Source organism: Antechinus flavipes, chromosome 3, assembly GCF_016432865.1.
Source record: "Antechinus flavipes isolate AdamAnt ecotype Samford, QLD, Australia chromosome 3, AdamAnt_v2, whole genome shotgun sequence".
NCBI lineage: Eukaryota > Metazoa > Chordata > Mammalia > Dasyuromorphia > Dasyuridae > Antechinus > Antechinus flavipes.
This window is the reverse complement of record NC_067400.1, coordinates 602,209,818-602,219,041: the sequence shown is the minus strand read 5'-3', so window position 1 is coordinate 602,219,041 and position 9,224 is coordinate 602,209,818. Positions and strand designations below refer to the sequence as shown.

At 35.0% G+C, this 9,224-nt stretch overlaps 1 long non-coding RNA gene across 1 annotated transcript in view; it reads right to left on the bottom strand.

Annotated features, from left to right (window-relative positions):
* Positions 1 to 1,642: 1,642 nt before the first annotated feature.
* LOC127555949 (uncharacterized) overlaps positions 1,643 to 9,224 on the bottom strand; it is a 48,918-nt gene continuing 41,336 nt past the window's right edge. The window contains exon 2 of the long non-coding RNA XR_007952313.1: positions 1,643 to 1,741. This is a non-coding gene — a long non-coding RNA (uncharacterized LOC127555949). The remainder of the gene's footprint in view (positions 1,742 to 9,224) is intronic.

Sequence of the window (9,224 nt, the reverse complement as noted above, 5' to 3'; positions counted from 1 at the left end):
CCCCAGAGATTCTACTAAAAAGCTATTGGAAATAATTCATAATTTTAGCAAAGTAGCTGGCTACAAAATAAATCCCCATAAATCCTCAGCATTTTTATACATCACCAACAAAACCCAATAGCATGAGATACAAAGAGAAATTCCATTCAGAATAACTGTTGATACCATAAAATATTTGGGAATCTATCTACCAAAGGAAAGTCAGGAACTATATGAGCAAAATTATAAAAAAGTCTCCACACAAATAAAGTCAGACTTAAATAATTGGAAAAATATTAAGTGCTCTTGGATCGGCCGAGCGAACATAATAAAGATGACAATACTCCCTAAACTAATCTATTTATTTAGTGCTATACCAATCAGACTTCCAAGAAAATATTTTAATGATCTAGAAAAAATAACAACAAAATTCATATGGAACAATAAAAAGTCAAGAATCTCAAGGGAATTAATGAAAAAAAAAATCAAATGAAGGTGGCCTAGCTGTACCTGATCTCAAATTATATTATAAAGCAGCAGTCACCAAAACCATTGGTATTAGCTAAGAAATAGATTAGTGGATCAGTGGAAAAGGTTAGGTTCACAAGACAGAATAGTCAACTATAGCAATCTAGTGTTTGACAAACCCAAAGCCCCTAACTTCTGGGAAAAGAATTCATTATTTGATAAAAACTGCTGGGATAATTGGAAATTAGTATGGCAGAAATTAGGCATGGACCTACACTTAACACCACATACCAAGATAAGATCAAAATGGGTCCATGACCTAGGCATAAAGAACAAGATTATAAATAAATTAGAGGAACATAGAATAGTTTATCTCTCAGATTTGTGGAAGAGAAAGAAATTTGTGACCAAAGATGAACTAGAGACCATTACTGATCACAAAATAGAAAATTTTGATTACATCAAATTAAAAAGCCTTTGTACAAACAAAACTAATGCAAACAAGATTAGAAGGGAAGCAACAAACTGGGAAAACATCTTCACAGTTAAAGGTTCTGATAAAGGCCTCATTTCCAAAATATATAGAGAACTGACTCAAATTTATAAGAAATCAAGCCATTCTCCAATTGATAAATGGTCAAAGGATATGAACAGACAATTTTCAGAGGATGAAATTGAAACTATTACCACTCATATGAGTGTATGAAAGAGTGTTCCAAATCATTATTGATCAGAGAAATGCAAATTAAGACAACTCTGAGATATCACTACACACCTGTCAGATTGGCTAAGATGACAGGAAAAAATAATGATGAATGTTGGAGGGGATGCGGGAAAACTGGGACACTAATGCACTGTTGGTGGAGTTGTGAACGAATCCAACCATTCTGGAGAGCAATCTGGAATTATGCCCAAAAAATTATCAAATTGTGCATACCCTTTGATCCAGCAGTGTTTCTATTGGGCTTATATCCCAAAGAAATACTAAAGAAGGCAAAGGGACCTGTATGTGCCAAAATGTTTGTAGCAGCCCTATTTGTAGTGGCTAGAAACTGGAAAATGAATGGATGCCCATCAATTGGAGAATGGCTGGGTAAATTGTGGTATATGAATGTTATGGAATATTATTGTTCTGTAAGAAATGACCAGCAGGATTAATACAGAGAGGACTGGCGAGACTTACATGAACTGATGCTAAGTGAAATGAGCAGAACCAGGAGATCATTATACACTTCGACAACGATATTGTATGAGGACATGTTTTGATGGAAGTGGATTTCTTTGACAAAGAGACCTAACTGAGTTTCAATTGATAAATGACGGACAAAAGCAGCTACACCCAAAGAAAGAACACTGGGAAACGAATGTGAACTATCTGCATTTTTGTTTTTCTTCCCGGGTTATTTATACCTTCTGAATCCAATTCTCCCTATGCAACAAGAGAACTGTTCGGTTCTGCAAACATATATTGTATCTAGGATATACTGCAACATATCCAACATATAAAGGACTGCTTGCCATCTAGGGGAGGGGGTGGAGGGAGGGAGGGGAAAAAATTTGGAACAGAAATGAGTGCAAGGGATAATGTTGTAAAAAAATTACCCTGGCATGGATTCTGTCAATATAAAGTAATTATTAAATAAAAATTAAAAAAAAAAGAAAAAGGGAAAAACAAATCTCAAACCCTGAGGAAACTAAGGGCAAAAACCTCTCCAGATGAAGCCTCAAAGTGTGATATAATTTTGTCTCTATCTCAACAAGGCTGTCTGAGAAGAACTCAAAAAGGATGCTAAAAGAAATTTTTTTAAAATGGAGAAAGGAAAAGAGAGCTCAGAGAAAGGAAACACAAAAACTGTACAAAGAAAACCACTCCTTAAAGATTACTTTTGGTAAAATGGAAAAATAAAATTCCTTGAAAAACAAAATTTGTGAAATGGAAAAGAATTCATTTAACAAAATAATTCATTTAAAAGTTCAATTGGCCAAATCAAAAGGAGATAAAAAGCTAGCTGAAGAAAATAATTCACTAAAAATTAGAATTGAACAAATAGAAGTGAATGATTCAATAAGACATCATGAGTCAGTCAAACGAAATAAAACAAAAAGAAAAAAATAGAAGAAAATTAAAATACCTCCTTGGGGGGGGAAAAAAACTGACTTGCAAAATAGATTCAGGAGAGACAATTTAAGAATTATTGAACTACCTGAAAATGACACTAAAAAAAAAAGAACCTAAACAATATATTTCAAGAAATCATCAAGAAAAACTGCCCTACAGTCCTAGAACCAGAAGATAACAGAGTCATTGAAAGAATTGACTGATCACTTCCTGAAAGAGACCCCAAAAATAAAACTCCAAGAAATATTGTATCTAAATTTCAGAATTATTGGATCAAGAAGAAAATACTGCAAGCAGCCAGAAAGAAATAATTCAAATATTGATTAGCCATAATCAAGATTATCCAGGACCTAGCAGCTTTTACTTTAAAAGATCAAAGGACATGGGATATGATAATCCAGAGGGTAAAGGAAATTGGACTGTAGACAAGAATCAACTATTCAGCAAAATTAAGCATTATCTTTCGGGGGAAAAGATGGATATTCAATAAAATAAGGGATTTTCATTTATTTTTGATGAAAAGACCAAAGCTGAACAGAAAATTGGATCTTCAAATACAGAACTCAAGAGAAGCATAAAAAGGGAAAAAAAATTGAAGAAAAAACTATGTTTTTTAAAGGTTAAAATGTTTACATCCCTACATGGGAAGGTGTTCAACTCTTGAAAACTATATTTTTGTTAGGGCTATACTTAGCGAGTATAGGTATAATTTGATTTTATTTTGATGATAAAAAGAAAACTAGAGGAAGAAAAAGGATTGCATTGGAAGAAGAGGAAAGGGGAGGTAAAATGGGATAAATTACAGCACTTGAAGAGGCAAAAGAGGCCTATTACATTTGAGGAAAAAAAGTGAGGGGGATGACTATTGTGTGAAGTTTAATTTCATTGGATTTGGCTCAAAGAGAGAATGTCAAACATGTTTAGTTTAATATAGAAATGTCTCATTCTTTAGGGAAGTAGAAGGAACGGAGGGAAAGAAGAGGTATATAGAAGGGAGAACAAAAGTAGAAGGGGAAAAATAAGAAAAGGGGAGAGGCTGTAAAAAGGAAAGGCAGATTGAGGGAGGTGGTGGTCAGAAGCAAAACCCTGGGGAGGAGGGAAAGGGGGAAAGAAAAGAGAAAAATGTAACTTGAGGAAAATAAGATGGCAGGAGAACTGTTAATGTAAATTGGATGAACTCTACAATAAAATGGAAGCAGATAACAGACTGGGTTAAAAACCAGAATCCCACAATAGGCTATTTACAAGAGTGATACATACAGAATAAAGGTAAAAGGCTGGAGCAGAATCCATTATGCTTCAGCTGAAGTAAAAAAAAAAGAAATGCAAGAAGAGTGATCCTGATCTCAGGTAAAGCAAAAGTAAAAATAGATCTAATTGAAAGAGATAAAGAAGGAAACTACATGTTACTAATGTATACCATAGTTAATGAAGAGCTATCAATACTAAACATATATGTACCAAATGGCATAGCATCCAAATTCCTAAAGGAGAAGTTAAGAGAGCTGCCAGAAGAAATACACAGCAAAATTACTAGTGGGGGATCTCAACTTTGCTCTCTCTCAGAGTTAGATAAATCTAACTACAAAATAAATATGAAAGAAATTAAGGAGGTAAATAGAATTTTAGAATAATTAGGTATGATAGACTTTTGAGAAAATTGAATGGGGACAAAAAGAATATCCTTTTTTTTTCTTGGTGATACATGGACCCTACACAAAAATTGACCCTGTATAAGGACATAAAAACCTCAAAATCAAATGCAGAAAGGCAGAAATAGCAAGTGCATGATACAATTAAATTTTCAGATTTAATCAATTGGAAATATATCAAGTGCTCATGGGTAGGTTGAACTAATATAATAAAAATGACAATTCTACCTAAATTAATCTACTTATCCAGTGCCATACCAATTAAAGTTCCAAGAAAGTATCTTACAGATGCAGAAAAAAAAATAACAACAAAGTTCACCTGGAGGAACAAAAGGTAAAGAATTTCAAGGAAATTAATGAAAAAATGCAAATGAAGGTGGCCTAGTTGTACCAGACCTAAAACTATATTATATGTCAGGGGTCATCAAAACCATTTGATATTGGCTAAGAAATAGAAGAGTTGATCAGTGGTATAGTTTAGGTTCATAAGATACAGTAGTCAATGACTATAGTAATCTAGTTTGATAAACACAAAGACCCTAGCTTCTGGGATAAGAATTCAGTATGTGACAAAAATTGCTGGGGAAATTAGAAAATAGTATGGCAGAAACTAGGCACTGACTCATACTTAGCACACTATAACAAAATAAAGTTGAAATGGGGTTAATGCTTTAGACATAAAGAATGGTACTATAAGTAAATTAGAGAAACAAAGGATAGTTTTCCTCTCAGATCTGTGAAGAAGGAAGGAATTCGTGACCAATGAACTAGAGTATATTATGGAATGTAAAATGGATAATTTTGATTATGTTAAGATAAAAAAATTTGTACAAACAAAACCAATGCAGACAAATTTAGAAGGTAAGCAGTAAGCTGGGGGGAAATTATATCCAGGGGTTCTTATAAAGGTCTCATTTCTAAAATATATAGAGAATTTACTCAGATTTATAAGAATACAAGCCATTCTCTGTTGGAATCTTTACAAACTGCTAACTAATTAGAGTTGATCTGATCTTACAAGAAGATGTTTTGGGCCAGAACCTGAAACAAGGTACTAAGTAGAACTAATTAGTACAATGCTTGTGTTTACACCTTTACTCATCGGAGTTCACAAGTATGCCAGATTCACAAAGTAAACTTTGTAACTTTGTGAATTCACACCTCCCTTAAAGCTCTTAAGGCCAGAGAGCACTATGGGAGAAAACCCATAATCCCTCTCTCTCGTATCCCACAATTCCTCCCTCTTGTATAAAAGAAATAGACAGAGGCTCTCGAGGGGGTTTTCAGCAGAATTACACCAGAAGCCCTCTCTCCAAGGCAAGACAGATTCAACTTGGTGCTGGCTCTGGAGGCTGAAAAAAAGCAGAGGCAGAAGCAAAGGACAAAGTGGCAAGAGCTCTTGGAACCAAGCAGAGAGATAGACCTCTAAGTTAACTGGGCTATATTGGAGATAATAAAAGAACTGAACTTTTATCACCTGGCTGCATTTGGGGTAATTATTGATCCAAACTGATACTAAAGCTGCCTCCAAGAAAACCTCCCCCAGAGAGAACTGTTCTACTTATTTTAAAAGAAGAAGATCACCACAATTCTCCAATTGATAAATGGTCAAAAGATATGAACAAACAATTTTCAGATGAAGAAATTAAAACTATTTCTAGTCGTGAAAAATGCACCAAATCACTATTGATCAGAGAAATGCAAATAAAGACAACTCTGAGTTACCACTATACACCTCTCAAGATGGCAGAAAAAGATAATAATGAATGTTGGAGGGGATGTGCAAAAACTGGGACACTGATACATTGTTGGTGAAACTGTGAGTGGATTCAACCATTCTGGAGAGCAGTTTGGAACTGTGCTCAAAAGTTTATCTATCAAACTATGCTTATTCTTTGATCTAACAGTTTTTCTACTGGGCTTATATCCTAGAAATCTTAAAGGAGGGAAAGCGACCCACATTCATTTAAGGTCCTTTTTATCAAGGACAATGTTTACATACATCCCCAGTGCCCACTTCTGGTAAGGGATAAGTAGCCATGATTTGGTCCTTCCTTCTTTCTTCTGAGATAGCTTTAATAAAGCTAATTTTCAGGAAAATGTCTCTCCCCATTTAGGCCAAACTTGAGCTGAAGTTTAAGTCACCACCCCTTACTCCCATCCTGACCTCCAATAGATGGTATACAAATGGCAAATATAAAACTTTTATTTTATTTTATTTTATTTTTTGGTGAATCTGAGTTCCAAATACTCTGGACACTGGGAATCTAGATTATCTTCCCCAGACCTCCTTTCACAACAGCCCCCTAAGCTGACATAAATAAAGGTAATGGGGTGGGATGCTGAGTTCACTTTACAGTTACAAATTGCCCACTGAGTCAAAAAAAGTTGCAATGGAATATTTAATTGCAAAAGAGATTACAGGCTACTAGCAGTCCCTGCCTCAGCCAATCTTTGGACAACCTGAACACCAGAGAGGCTTTTTTGAAAAACAGGCCTTTAAGAAGTGGTAGCTCAAACGTTTCCCAAAGCTCCACGGGGAGGAACCAATTAGATCAAAGCTTACAAGTGGAGAAGACTGAATAACAGTTGACCTGAGTAGATTAAATTGACAGCTATTAATTATTCACTTTAAAACATGTGAACTTCAATGTCTAACTAGATACTAGACACTTAGAGTAGGTCTTTAGAGTGTTTTCAGCCATAAATGTGTTGCTTGAGGGAATGGAAGGTATGGCAGAAGAAAATTTGAGCTCAAAATCAGGAAGACCCTGATCCAAATTCAGACTCTCATTCTTACTATGTTTTTGACCACTTATTTATTCCCTATGTAATCCTGATAATTCCTCCCTTCAGAAGGGTAATTATTCAAAAAACATTAGGAAGTCATTGAGCCTTTGTTCTTTACTACCTGTGTGACTTTAGCAAGTCACTTAACTATCTGGTTCTCAGTTTCCCCGTCTGTGAAATGAATAGGTTAGCATATATGGTTTCAATAATTTCTTTCAGTGCTGAATTTGTAATCATATGGTATCTTCCAAGTCTTACAGGGAAATTGGAATTCCCAGATTAGCAGGTCCCATGCTGCTTAAGTCAAATAATGCAATTACTCCTTTGTGTTATCACACTCATCAAACTTTCAGTTGAAAGAGATCTTAGAGTTTAGGTAATTTGTGTTCTGATTTTACATATAAGTAAACTAAGAAGCAGAGAAAAAAGGGTCTTCCTAAAAGAGATAAAGAATAAAGATTGGGACTCTTTGTATGCTTCTCTCAAGTCTTATGGGGACCCCTTGAAGTAGAGCAAGTCTAATGATTGTAAACTAAAAAGGATAAAGAATAAAGATTAATCCTAGTATTTCATTTCTATAAGGATTTCTTAGATAAGGAAACTGTCTCTTCCAATTGAACTCAGTACCTTCTTTGAAGCTTATATTCTTAAAAAGTTACCTAGAGTGCTGATTATTTAAATGACTTGGTCAGAAACTGTGGTGTTCTTTTTCTTCTTTAAAATAATATAATAATAATAGTTCTCTCTGGGAGAAGGTAGGTTTCTCAGGGAGGTTTTCTGGAGGCAGCCTTAGTATGGTTCAGATCAATAATTACCCCAAATGCAGCCAGCTGGTAAAAATACAAATGTTTATTTCTCCTTCCAACTCTTGTCTCTTTCCTTGGGCCCGGATAGCTAGATTCTTAGAAGCCTATCTCTCTGCTTGGTTCCAAGAGCTCCTGCCGCTTTGTCCTTTGCCTCTGCTCCCTTCAGCCTCCAGCCAGCACAAAGATGAATCTGTCTCTCTTGCCTTCCGAAGCAATTCTCTCCGGCTCTAGCTCAACTCTGACTCGTAGCTTCTTCCTCTGAAAACTCTCCTGACTGGCCCCTTTGAAGCTCTATTTATTCGAGAGAGAGGAATTGTGGGATGCAAGAGAGAGGGATTATGGGTTTCTCCCATAGTGCTCTCTGGCCCTAAGAGCTTCAAGGGAGGTGTGAATTCACAAAGTTACACAGTTAACTTTGTGAATCTCCCATACTTCCAATGAGTAAAGGTGTAAACAAAAGCATTGTATTAATTAGTTCTACTTAGTACCTTGTTTCAGGTTCTGGCCCAAAACATCTTCTTGTAAGATCAGATCAATAATCTATCAACTCTAATGAGTTATCAGTTTGTAAAGATTCCAACAAGAAACAATCACTATTTGTCAAACATAGAACTTACATTCCAAGCTGACTCACTACACAGTATGGCACATTACCTCCATGGTAACCTAGAATGTATGCAAATATGCTTTATTTTCCTGCTCATCTACATAATATCCATCAGTGTTATTTTATGGGATTGTATATTTACAAGTCTTTTTTTTTTATTTTTTCCCCAATTACATGTAAAGAGAGTTCTTAACATTCATTTTTGTAAGATTTTGAGTTCTTTTTCCTCCTTTTTCCTTCCCTCCACTTTCCCCAAGAGAGCAAGCTATACATATACATAGGTTATACATATACAATCGTTTTAAACATATTTCTATATTTTTCTTGTTATAAAAGAAAAATAAGAACTAAAGAGAAAAACCATGAGAAAAAAGTACTATAGTTCTTTCAAGTGATATAGCTCATTGATCTGCATTCAGTCTCTATAATTCTTTCTTTCTCTGAATGTGGATTAAATTGTATTATGAAGTGGTAAATCCAGTACTAACTAAGAATGAAGTGGTGGTTCAGTGGAATAGATTAGATACACAAAAGACAGGAAGAAATGTCCATAGTAATCTAGTGTTTGATACACTGGAAGATTCAAGCTTTTGGGACAAGGGCTCACTATTTGACAAAAACTGCTGGAAAAAGTAGAAAACAGTTTGGCAGAATCTAGTTATAGATTAACATCTCATTCTATATACCAAGATAAGATCACATAATTTAGACATAAATGTTGGTACATGTGCAAATTAGGGGAAGATGGAGTAGTTTACTTGTCAGGTCTATGGATAAAGACATTATGAACAAACCACAGATAG